Raw genomic sequence first — 13,257 nt, forward strand, 5'->3', positions numbered from 1 at the left:
GGGTATTTCCTATGTCTAAGGTGACCGGAATAGGGGTATTCCCTACATCAAGCCTCTGTGTTTTTGATATTCTAGAAGATCTACTCAGTTCGCGTAATGCCAGGAAATGGATTACTGCAGTGTTTACAGTGGCCAGAAGAGTCATTTTACAAAAATGAAAATCTGCTATTCCCCGCACTGTCTTTGATTGACTAACAAAGATAACCAACACCGCCTGCATGGAAAAACTGACATCTCTCTGTGGAGCCACAAGCTCCAACGATGAAGATGCCTGGTCTTTCATGAAAGCATTACAGACTGACTCCAGATTGATTGGGCTTCTGATGCTTTTTTTTTTTTTTTTTTTTTTTGGGGGGGGGGGGAGGGGAAGGTAGGGTGGTTGTTAGGGAATTATTTATATAATGCTCATCAATATTTATTTATGAATATTTCATACTGTGTTATTGTTAAACCCGTACTCCTGCTGTGTTTTCTTTGTCATTGTATTTGAATATATCTATATGGATATATTAAAATTTCTAAAAAATAAAATTAATTAAAAAACCCACCTAGGAGCTTAACCCCAATCAATTTCAATGGGCAGTTGTGCCTTGGTACTTTTGAAAATCTGTGTCTTTGGTCACCTAAGCACCTTTAAAAGCCTGGCCCACAGTAACTGTGAACCCTTTAAAACAATGTTTATTATTGGTTTGGGTAACACAGATTAGGGCCTAATGCATATGGGCATTTGAGGAAAAGACCTTTCCTAAGCTGAGACCTTGGCAACAAACTTTCAGATCAGAGTGAATTTTAGAAGAGAAACAAGGGCTTGAAGTAAAGATATTGACATAAAATGATTGTGGTCCCGTCCCACTATAACGTACTGCCATTTCCCTTGTCTTGTCTTGATAATGTCCAATATCCTGGTCCTCTTCAGAGAACTGATTCTAATACTGTTCTGTGATTTGCCAAGAATGGAGCTTCATGTCAAGATTCTGTTCTCTTCCACAACAGCCTGAGACCTGCACTTCCTCACTCTGATATCATATCATCACTACAGAGGGCTGTTTTATGAGCCAATTGTTCTGTTTGTGTCTCTTAATAATTTGCTCTTTTAAAACCTCAGTTGGTTTGTTCATATAAAACAGGACATTCTGTACACATAGCATCCTCTCTTTGACGATGTACATTTGTATCCCTTCTGCTTATTCTTGAGGTAGACTTGCTTCCAATACACTGTGTTCTGAAGTCCACTGCATATTGTATTGCTGTTCTCGTCTCAATAAAAACTGAAGCCTAAAACTAATAAAAAGCTATTATTTGAGTTATCTTGATACATTCACATTGTCTGAGTCTCCAATTTCTGTTTCTTCAGGACTTTGTTTACTGTAGAGTGGGATTTACTAGACAAAACAAAGCAAAATTTTGGTGCGATTCTGTCCATATTATGAGATGTAACTGTTGAAAAGGATGAAAAATGTAACTGACATGACATTCTTCAGTCACAAATTTGGACATCACTACAAAAACATAAGTTCTGGGCCTGCCTGGAAGAAGTTTTTAAACAAAGGATCACATAAGCAAATCTAGTGCTTGGATGGGATGAAAAGCCAGAGAGAAAACATAACATAAACCCCTACATATTGCCACAACAATCAATGTTTTATTATGAATAGTTTTCTAATCACTTTCTCCAAATGTTCTCAAACAAACCTAGATTTCAGCCTCGTCAACGTCATTTTCAGCCTCTATTTCAAAGTTGTTGGAAATATGCACTCAGATAGTTGGCATTTTAAATGATCTTCATGCAGAAATATTTTCTACCGGAGCATGATTTAAGATTCAGACACTTCAGTGCAAAGCAGCAGCTCATGTTTAGATTCCAGACAGGAATGGATCTATAGGTTGTTTACATGGAGAATTCCATGGAAACTGGTGCTTTATGTGAGCCTGAATGCACTTCTTCATTTTTCTACCTGAAGGTGCCTATTAGCGTGCAACCTCTGTTTGTCATAAACAGGTAGGTACTTGCCTTTCATCGGTCAGGTATTTTTTCTTTGATACTCCTTTCAAAAGGAAGTAGTAACATGCCTCGACTGGATTTCTCCATTAGTATTAAAAGAGCACACTGTTTCACTTGCCAAGATATTACCAGTTGTGGGTTTTTGGAGCTGTAAATGAATGATACAGCCAGCTCGTTGATTTGGGGCCAAAGAAGAAATATTTGTATGTTTGTGATTTTTAAAAATCCATAAAATATTGTCATCATCTCAGTCATCCACACTGGCAATTGTTTTGCAAACCCTACTGTGAAAGAAAGTGAGGTCACTCAGTCTCAGTTATTTGCTACCTTTTAAAGCCTGTCCAGCACAGAAGGTGTATTGGTCTGTAAGGGTTTTAACTGGGTTGAATTGTCCACTGTTCTGTTATTAATCTTGATGGTGTGTTGGGAAGATTACATGCTGTTATGATGGCAGCATGGAATAAGCACTAAGTCTGGAGTTAGAAAGTTCTGTTTCTGGCTCTCCATGGGGCTCACTCATTGCAAAGCCTTGGACAAGTCACTATGGCCAAAATTTTCGAATTTAATTGCCTAAATTAGATTCTTAAATCCTGATTTCTCAGAGGTGCTGAGACCTTGGTCCCATTAACTTCAGGCAAAAGATGGCCCCTTTTATTTAGGAGCCTAAATATGGACTTAGGAACCCAACTATAGACACTCAAGTCTGAATATTTTGGCTTTGACCTCTCTGACTTTGTTTCTCCACTATCTTTAAATAAAGGGATAGTATATAGGGATGTAAATTGACTAGCTAATATCTTTAACATGCTTTGACTGTGTAATACACTGTGTATGTTCAAAGTGTCATCCTTCATTTATTGTAGCTTTAACACCAGGTTTCAATAGCCTTACTCATGTTTGGTAGTACCTTCTTTCATAAGTGAGCCCAATGGGTATCAAATCTGGCACCAAAGTGCTATTCAAGGGTATAACATGGAACTATGTAATAGATTAGGTTAGACAATAGTGAGAAAAATGAAATGTTTTAAGCCTAGTTTTTAACTGAGAAATGAGCTAACAATACAGATTTAATGAAGGAGAGAATTCCTCCAGGAAGGGATGTTCAATAGATGGAGCTTGCAAGGATGGGACAAATGGACAAATCAGAAATAAGAACCTAGGAATTTACCATTGAGGTCCATCTAGTCTAGTTTCTTGTTTCCAACAATGGTAAGAGAAAGGTGCAAGAAATACTACAGGAGGCAGATGTGGGATAATCTACCCCCATGAAGGTCTCCTCCTCCTACCTACTAGAAATTGGCTTAAGTCCCAAGGCATAAAGTTTATATCACTTCCAAAGTTTCTGTTAGCATTATTTATTATAACTCTGTATATTCTTTTTAGCCATATCAATATCCAGTATCTCTATGCATTTTGCTAAGTTCCTGGCCTCAATGACCTCCTGTGGCACAGTCTAATTCTGTGTGGTGTGAAAAAGTTTTTCCTCTTATAAGTTTTGCATTAACACTTTTCACTTTAATTGAATTGAATGTTGCTTTGTTCTTGGGTTAGACAAGGAGAAGCTCCCAAACTATCGTTTTCTCTCCCAATCATTATTTTATATGGAATGAAGATTCTGAGCTGGCACACTTTTTGAAATCAAATGGCATGAATAGGAAGGCATGCTGAAGAGAATGGCTTTGAACGCCAGGAGGAAGAACTTAAATTGCATTAATTAACAAAAAGAGAAAAGGCCTAAAAAATAAGAGTTATGCAAGAAGGAAAAATGGAGTGAACCACTTGATTCTGAACTAGGTGAGTGGGAAGAGAGAAGGAGAAATTAAAGTAAACCAATTTCCTCCACAGACAAGTTTAATTCAAGTCTTTCTTGCCAACAACCTCTTGTACAATGGATGCAGGACTGACAGCTGCTAAGGAAGAAGCACCAACCAAATCACTGATGGTTGTGTTCTAACCACTCTAATTTCTTTTAAGACAGAACATCGTTCTTAACTGTTCTAACTGAACAGGAGAAAAGATCTTATTGAAGACAGATAGAACCAGCTTGAGGGTACAACAATAGCAAATCACAAACAGTTTGTATTTGGGTTAGGTTGCATGACTGGACTTGAATGCAGGATTTCCCCCCACATTCAGAGGAATGGAAAGGTGCTGTTTCATGCTAAAGGAGCAGGTCACACAAGCAGAAATGTATTTAATAGTGACAATTTGGGGGGGTTACAGGAGCAGCAATGGAGAAATCTACTACTGTTCAGCACAACTAGATTCTGAAGTGGATAGGCAGAGAAGGGAGAGGGAAAGAAGATACTAATATCCCAGCTACAGAAATGCTCTCATGTGCCCTTGGGCAAAAGATTTTGATTTTTTTGTTTGTTTTCTGATATTCTTTTTTATTAATATTTACAGCTATGAAATAATGAATCAAGAGACACAAAACTGCAACACACAGACAGAGTTTGCACAGGACAAACCAAAGCAGCTTTGGAAACATGGAAACATGGGCCTCGTCTTGCAGGGTGTGGAATGCCACCAGTGCCTAATGACATACAGTGGTTATTGAGGGCACTTGGCAGCTCTCAGGTAAAAACTGGATGTAAATATCGGTGTCGGAGTCTGAAGCATAGGGGTAAAATGTAGTTCTATTATGAAAGTGACGATAACAATTACATTGTAAAATTCCATGTTTATGGTCTTTCAGTGATTTCCATATCACCTATGCTCAGTTTACCATTAAAAAGATATTTTTCCCATCCTTGATAATTCAGAGTAGGATCTGAGAGTCAAGCTGCATGTGACAGAATGCAGCCCTGTATTCATACCCTATACACCATTGTAATAATCTTTGTACATAATATGCCTTGTGAGGTATCATTTGAAAACCCCAGAGTGTAATACTGGGTTATTTCTTTCTTGCACACCATAATTAGCAACTAAGGGTCTGCAAAGCAAATTCTGCCCTCACTTGCGCCATATGCAATCCCACTGTTTCAAATTGTGCCCTCCATCACACCTGTGCAAACTTATTGTACTCTAATGATGTCCTCCATGACTCTTGTGCAATCTTCCTGAGTTAAATATAGATTTTTCACACATGTGATTGAGTGACTCTGTAGTTGGAACTTCATAAACCTCTAAGTTGGTGATGTGCATGAAGGAACAAAATCCAGCTTATGCTGTCTTCACTGTGTTGGCTCATAATGCTAACAAGAATAAAAAACAATGAAAAATATTTTTTCCCAGCTCTGAATAGACACAGGGAGTAGGCCTGTTAAATAAGAAGGTGCTATTTTACGTAATCACTTTTCAGACTAGAGCCATGCTTATGGTATATTATTCAACACTATTTTTTAACACATTAGGGTAAACAAAGTTTAAATTTCCCTTTTATAGCGGTCAGAAGAAGATGATGATAAATAGTATATCATAAGTTACTTACAGTCATTTAAAGTTCCTTTTGTATGTCTTCAAGTCAGCAAAATACTTAGAACTCATTTATTTTTCCTATTCATTTGTTCCCAGCTTTTATTCACCAGTCCCCTTTGATCTGTCTTGAGTCATACTTCACAGATGATTCTTCATAAGTTTAATTTTGAGAATGAACGTTCAGCGCTTGGTACAAGACACTTGGATACTTACAAGGATCAAATGCGCTCTGCAAACATCTGGGAAACTTGGCAATAAAGTACTGTTTTGAATAGTCAGCTGCTTGGCCAAGTCCTGGACAATAGATTGCTTGGAAAATGCATTTCCTTGAAGACTACTGGAAAATGAGGATTTGTCTGAGGAAACTGGGAGAAATGTCATTTACAAACTAGAGCATCTGTCACAATTTTCTTGCCTTTCTGTTATTTTTGTGATGTCTTCAAAAGTCTGCACCTCAGATGCTGGGCCTGATTTATAGATTCCAAGGCCAAAAGTGACCATTGTGATAATCTAATCTGACTTCCTGTATAACGCAGGTCATAGAACTGCCCCAAAATAATTCCAAGAGGATATCTTTTAGAAAAACATCCAATCTCCATTTAAAAATTGTCATTGATGACAAATCCACCATGACCTTCGTAAATTGTTCCAATGGATAATTACTCTTATTGCTAAGAATTTACGCATTATTTCCAGTCTGAACTTGTCCAGCTTCAATTTCCAGCCATCGTATCGTGATATACCTTTCTCTGCTAGATTGAAGAGTCCATTATTAAATATTTGTTCCCCATTTAGGAACTTATAGACTGCAATCAAGACCAACTCTCAACCTTCTCTTTGTTAAGATAAATAGACTGAGCTCCCCTGAGTCTGTCATTATAAGGTATGTTTTCTAATCCTTTAATTATGCTTGTAGCTCATCTCTGAATCATCTCCCATATACCAACATCCTTCATGACTTGTGCACAACAGATCTGGGCATAGTATTCCAGCCACGGTTGCACCAGTGCCAATATGTAGGTAAAATAACCTCTCTACTCCTACCCAAGATAACCATGTTTATGTATCCGAGGATTGCATTAGCTCTTTTGACCACAGCATTGCACAGGGAGCTCATGTTCAGATGATTATCCACCATGACCCCCACATCTTTTTCAGAGTCATTGCTTCCCAGGATAGAGTCCTCCATCCTGTAAGTATGGCCTACATTCTTTGTTCCTAGATGCATACATTTACATTCACCATTGTGCGACTTCAGTTTCACATCAGTGGAACTGAAATCAATGTAATTATACTATTTATACAATGTATATTAATTATACTATTATTATTATTATTATTATTATACTATACAGTATACTAATTATACTATTATACAATGTAATTATGAAACTGGAGTAATGCAGTGGTGAACGATGTGTTCAGTTTTGGACACAGCAGCAGCAGAAAAGGTTCTTGACCTATTGGACTGGACATAAAGAAGAGAAACAGAGATAACCAGGATGGGGAATGGAAGAATTGACTTAAAAAAAAAGCTTAAGAGTTAAATTTATACAGACTTCAGTAGTCTAAGAACTGACAGGCCAACTGCCAAACTCCAAATGTCATGGAACCCTGTGGAATCTTCTGAAACCTTCTAATCCCAGTGTTCTAAACCTGGTCCTATTAATATGTTAAAATGTCATAAATTCATAAATGTTAAGGCCAGAGGAGAGCACCATGATCATGTAGTCTGGCCTCCTACATAACACTGGCCATAACCCCTCACCCAGTAACTTCTGCATCAAGATCAAAAGAAAAATTAAAATATTAATATTTAACCTTTAAATAACAGCCCCACTCCTTCCAAAAGCCAGCCCTCTCAACAAAATACAATCATAACCTCAATCAATCTAGTTGTCTTGTATTTGCACTTTTTGTTTCCTCATTCATATCGCCTATTCTCTCTGGCTTGTCTTCTCTTGTCGTATCTTTATTTTTGATCTTCTCAGGGGAATAACCGTGTCTCTCTATTTGGTTGTAAAGTGCCAAGCACATTCTTGGGCACAGTAAAATAAAATAATAAATAATTGTAATTAATAACAACCATAACAACAACAATACTAATTAAAGTGACATTGCACAGCAAACCAGCACCATCACATTCATCTGAAGGTTTGATTTTGATAGACTCAAACCTCTGTAAGAACACCCCACCTGGGTATATTCTCCAATACTACTTGCTTGGAGTCTCCCTACTTACTGCCTTATGGGCATCCAACTTCAGAGCATCCTGATGGCCTTCCCACACTGCCTCCTAGGTATCTGTGGTGATGGTAGCGGGTTCCAGGAAGAGCAAATGTCCGTAATCCCACAGAAGCTTTCCCAAGTATCCCATACACACCCAAAAAAGGGAAAAAGACACTCTTTTTGTCTTACTGAAGCCAGTACTGCATTAAAAGCTCCGATTGCAAAATCCACTGTCCTATTGGCTTCAGTGGATTTTCGATCAAGACCTAAAAGCCAGGCTTAATGCAATAGATAAAGGAAATTCAGGGAGTGTATGATAATCATGAGATAAGAAGTGATTCCCCATGATGTCAGCTTGTGGTTACTAGGGAACCATCACTACCCTAGATTAATCTACTTTTAGGCCATGATACTACTTAACAATGGTATAATAATATGTGAGACTCAGGACCTGCAGAGGTGATGGTTCTTGTGGAGATTTTATGGTATTAACGAACCTCCAGTTTTATTTCAATTCGGCTTCTGATTTTTTAACTCTTGGAGTTAGCTAGCTCGCCATTTGCCAAGTGGGAGGTATGGTTAGATCAGACTCTCCATCCAGACTCTAAGGGTACTGTCATCCCCCAGAGGGTAAATTCAGATCATTTCACCAAGGTATCTAGTACTGACCATTTCTTTATGTTATCCAATGCTTCTGCTATCCAGTATTTAAAGAACGAAACCCTTCCTTGCCCCCTCCTCAAAGGAACCAGCAGCATTATTGATGTTTATCAACAAGTTATCACAGCCCTAAACTTATGGCAACAGTTTTGGATTGAAAACCGAGTTTCGGGGCTCTGGTAGTTACATTGCATGGATGAATATGGAACCTCTATAATGTTCTGGTGGATTTGAAGTGTACTTGCATATACTCCCCAAAACCTAGTGGGAAATGTGGTTGTGTCAATTTGGGGAATCTGCCTGCATACAATTTATGTATTCCTATTGATGTTATGAAATTGTTGTATTGTGTAATGCCTCAACATGTAGTGACTCAGCTATGAATTGACAGAGGCTATGTCATGTCCCTCCCAGACCTGGTGCAATGGAAGGTTGCTAAGCCTTAATGCTTGCCAATTCAGATGTAAACATCTGGGACAACGGGTTAGCTGAAGCTCGGAGAACCAGTTTTCTTCAACTTTTCTGCAGGCGGCTGTGGTTTGGAAAAGCGAAAATACCCAGGAGTACAAGAAAAAAACCAGGTGTTGGTTGTGGCACATATAAGCTTAAAGGACTCACAGACCCCAAAACAGGAAGCTTTGGCTAGGAGAAATGAGCACACTTTCATAGCAGGGGTTTCTTGTTGAACTGCAGGACCATCTGCAGTCAAAGCAAGCAAGCTGACCTAGAGAAGGGAGAGAAGTCCTATGATTCAGAAGGGAAGCCATGTGCAGGAGAGGGATCCTGAGCTCCTCAGAGGGGTCTGCCCTAGGCCCAAAGAACTCTCCCGAGTAGTGAGGAAACTGAGGTGGGGAAGGTAGAGGTATGTTTATTGTTTCACTTAGATCTTGTTTAACTTAGATCGGTGTATCTCTTGTGCTATCTAAGTAACGAGTAATTTGTTTTAAGGTTCTATGCAAAATGTGTGTTTCTGTTTGCTTCTTACTATCACATGTCCATGAAGAGTTAAATTGTAAACCCAGAGCACCCACAATGTGGAATACTGGGAGATGGTGTGCTTAAGCTAAAATAATTATATTTGAAATAAATGTAACCATAAAACCAACATTAAAGACCTGAGGGGTGAGCACTGGTCCTGGGGGACTTTAGGTAACTGGGCCATGTGATCCCATTTCTGTGAAGAGTATCAGACAGAGAGCCTGTGCTCAGGAAATGTGCCAGAGAAGCAGACAGTTCTGGACCCTACTCAGACCAAGGGAAGTTTACAGCACGTTGGGCCAGTGGATTGGGACCCAACACAGAGGCTTGGGGAGAATTTAGCAGAGAGAGCTTCACAAGAACTGTTTGTATAATATTTGCATACATTCTCCCAACCCTAGTGGAAAAAATATTTATAACTGTTCATAGGAGTAGGGTTGCCAACTTTCTAATAGCAGAAAACTGAACACCTTTGCCCCTTCCCTTCCCTGAGGCCCTGCCCCTGCACCTTCTCTGATGCTTTGCCCCCGCTCACTCCATCCCCCCTTTCTCCGTCACTCGCTCTCCCCCACTCTCGCTCACTCACTCGTTTTCACTGGGCTGGGGCATGGAGTGAGGGTTCTGGCTGGGGATGCGGGCTCCGGCGTAGAGCCAGGGATGAGGAGTTTGGGTTGCAGAAGGGAGCTCTGGGCTGGGACAGGGGGTTGGGGTGTGTGTGTGGGGGTGAGGGATCTGGCTAGAGGAGTAGGCTCTGAGGTGGGACCGGGGATGAGGGGTTTGGGGTGCAGGAGGGGGTGCGGGATGTGGGCTCCGGGAGGGAGTTTGGGTGCAGGAGGTGACTCAGGGCTGGGACAGGGGGTTGGGACACAGGAGGGGGTTCGGGATTCAGGCTCCGGGAGGGAGGTTGGGTGTGGGAGGGAGCTCAGGGATGGTGCAGGGGGTTAGCGTGAGGGAGGGGGTGAGGGGAATAGGCTCCCGGCAGCCCTTACATCAGGCAGCTCCCAGGAAATGGTGACATGTCCCTGTGGCTGTGCACTCTGCCCCCACCTGCAGGCGCCGCCCCCGCAGCTCCCATTGGCTGCAGTTCCCATTGGCAGCATGCAGAGCCCCTGTGGCCACCCCATGCCTAGGAGCCAGAGGGACATGTCGCCGGGAGCCACATGGAGCCAGGTAGGGAGCCTGCCTGCATTGTCAACTGGACTTTTAACGCTGACCGGAACCGCCAGGGTCCCTTTTCAACCGGGTGTTCTGGTCAAGAAGCAGACACCTGGCAACCTTACACAGGAGCTTGGTGGAGACTAAGATTAAAAGAACTAAATGCACTAAATTAATCCCTGGTGTAACCCCACTTACTTCAATAGTTTAATTATTTTAACCCAGTAAACAGTACTTGGTTAAGCTAAGCAATCACTAAGGGTTGGATGGAAATGATAACAGGGTACAACTATTAGACTGGCCGCGCAGACACCAAGGAGGGTGAGAAATTGTTTAAGGTGGTCCAAAGCGAGAAATAATGGATCTTAGGTACTACAAAAATGATAGGTTCTAAGTATATAATAGATGAAATTAGGCTGAATATCAGGAAAGCTGCCTTATGGAGGGAACTATCAGAGTGTGAATTACTCTCTCAGGGAAAGCAGTGGAAACTCCATCCAGGGAGTTACTTACACTAGACAAAGCAAAAGGCCAGAATATATTTAACAATTCTGCATTGTCAGGGTAATGTACCATATGGGCTAGAAGGACTTTTCTAGCTCCTACTTTGATGACAAACAAGAAATGATCTGCAAGTTCAGCCCGTTGTAATGATGGCAGGACAAGGACTCTCTTGTCTGAGCAGTCAGGAAAATGACCTCTGGGTTCTGTAACTCTCTAACACAAGGCCCACAGACAAGCCTCTCCAGCTCCCATGATTGATGATGTTAATACCTCAGGGCCACCCCCTCCGTGTGTCAGCATCTTTTTAACTTTGGACTGTAAAGTAATTCTATTTGGAAGAGGAACCCCGCCCCATTCTTTCGCCGTAGGCCACCACACTAACTTGAAACAGAGTTGCTTTTACATTTTCTGCTTGGCAGAATTAGTCCAAAAGATGGTGAAATATTAACCAGATATTCTGCTTAATTATTCATGAAGTTTTGTCAGAATAGTGACTATCCATCTGGCTTCCTCCTCCCCCAAGCTTTGCTTTTCAAAGCTTTGGTCTTCTGCAAAACCCCATGGCCAGAATGTGCGGAGAGTCTACTTGTGGCTCCAGGAATTTGGGACTCGCAGCTCACTCATCACTATCACTGATGAATTCCTCATTTGTTTCTGTGAATGGCAGATTCCCAAACAGAGAGAGGAGACAGAACAAGTCTATGATTCTGTTGGAATTTTCAGGAAGGAGCCAGAATTCACCACATGCTTGGCACTGCACTGCAAAAGATTCTCCAGGTCTTTTGGAACCAAAAACCTTTGCCCCAAATTCCTCCCTCGTGTTACTTCAGCTGAGTTACAATTTGGCCCAATGACTCAAAAATAAGAATTCACAAAACAAAGATAATTGATGGGCCTGCCCTTTCTCCTTGTCAAAGAATTGAAATGCTGAAGTCACAGTACATTGTTCCCCTGATGGGTTTGGAGATATGAAAAGTGAGACACTATATATGAAGTAGGTTTTGATAGAGCAGGTCCTTCCTTTATTTGAATGTCTGTTCAAATAAAACCTGCCATCTTTGAAATCCTGACAGCCAGAGATATGCATAACTTAAAGAGAATCATTGGGTGCTGCTTGCCGGGCTTGATGGGAGGAAGCGACAGTGGTGCTTGACTTTACGTGGTCAAGCCGGAACAGCTGGAGCGTAATTCATCAGCTAGGTGCAGCTTGACATCCATGTGCACAAAGCAGGCTGTCAGTTACTCCAAATCAGATTGCCAGTCATCTGTTGAAGGTCGCCAAAGCTCCTGTTGACAGAGTTGTCAAACGGCAGGTACATGATGAGTGGCGATGTTTCCTAAGGAGTAATCTAGCCAATAGTAAATTCACTAGTCTGGAACTGGATAAAGTGCTGAATGATTTAAAAATGGGTACAACTCCCGAACATGATAGAATTGCTCTTGAATTCATTCAACATCTGGGTCCCCGCACTTGAGAATGGCTTGTTCAGTTTTTCAAGAGAGTTCTGTGGGAATCCAGACTGCCTAGTATCTGGCACCAACCAAAGGTCATTGCCTTGCTGAAACCTGGGAAAGACCCACACTTGCCTTCAAGCTACAGACCAGTTTCACACTAAGTGTCGGCTTTAAGGTGCTTGAGCATCTGATTTCTCAAAGGATTTCACCATCTGTGGAAGGCATGCTGGCACCAGAGCAAACTGTTTTTTGCCACAGTCGTAGTATATGTGATCAAGTGCTGGTACTTACAACTTTCATCGAAAATGTATTCCAACATAAGCTGAAGATTGGTTCAGTTTTCCTTGACCTGGCTGCAGCATATGATATGTTTCAGAGTAACAGCCGTGTTAGTCTGTATTCGCAAAAAGAAAAGAGTACTTGTGGCACCTTAGAGACTAACCAATTTATTTGAGCATGAGCTTTCGTGAGCTACAGCTCACTTCATCGGATGCATACTGTGGAAACTGCAGAAGACATTATATACACAGAGACCATGAAACAATACCTCCTCCTACCCCACTCTCCTGCTGGTAATAGCTTATCTAAAGTGATCATCAAGTTGGGCCATTTCCAGCACAAATCCAGGTTTTCTCACCCTCCGCGCCCCCCCCCCCCCCAACAAACTCACTCTCAGTGTATATAATGTCTTCTGCAGTTTCCACAGTATGCATCCGATGAAGTGAGCTGTAGCTCACGAAAGCTCATGCTCAAATAAATTGGTTAGTCTCTAAGGTGCCACAAGTACTCCTTTTCTTTTAGCATATGATATGGTTTAGCACATGGGCCTTTTGGTGAAATTGCCGAGAACT

This window comes from Chelonia mydas, chromosome 3, assembly GCF_015237465.2.
Source record: "Chelonia mydas isolate rCheMyd1 chromosome 3, rCheMyd1.pri.v2, whole genome shotgun sequence".
In the NCBI taxonomy this organism is placed as follows: domain Eukaryota; kingdom Metazoa; phylum Chordata; order Testudines; family Cheloniidae; genus Chelonia; species Chelonia mydas.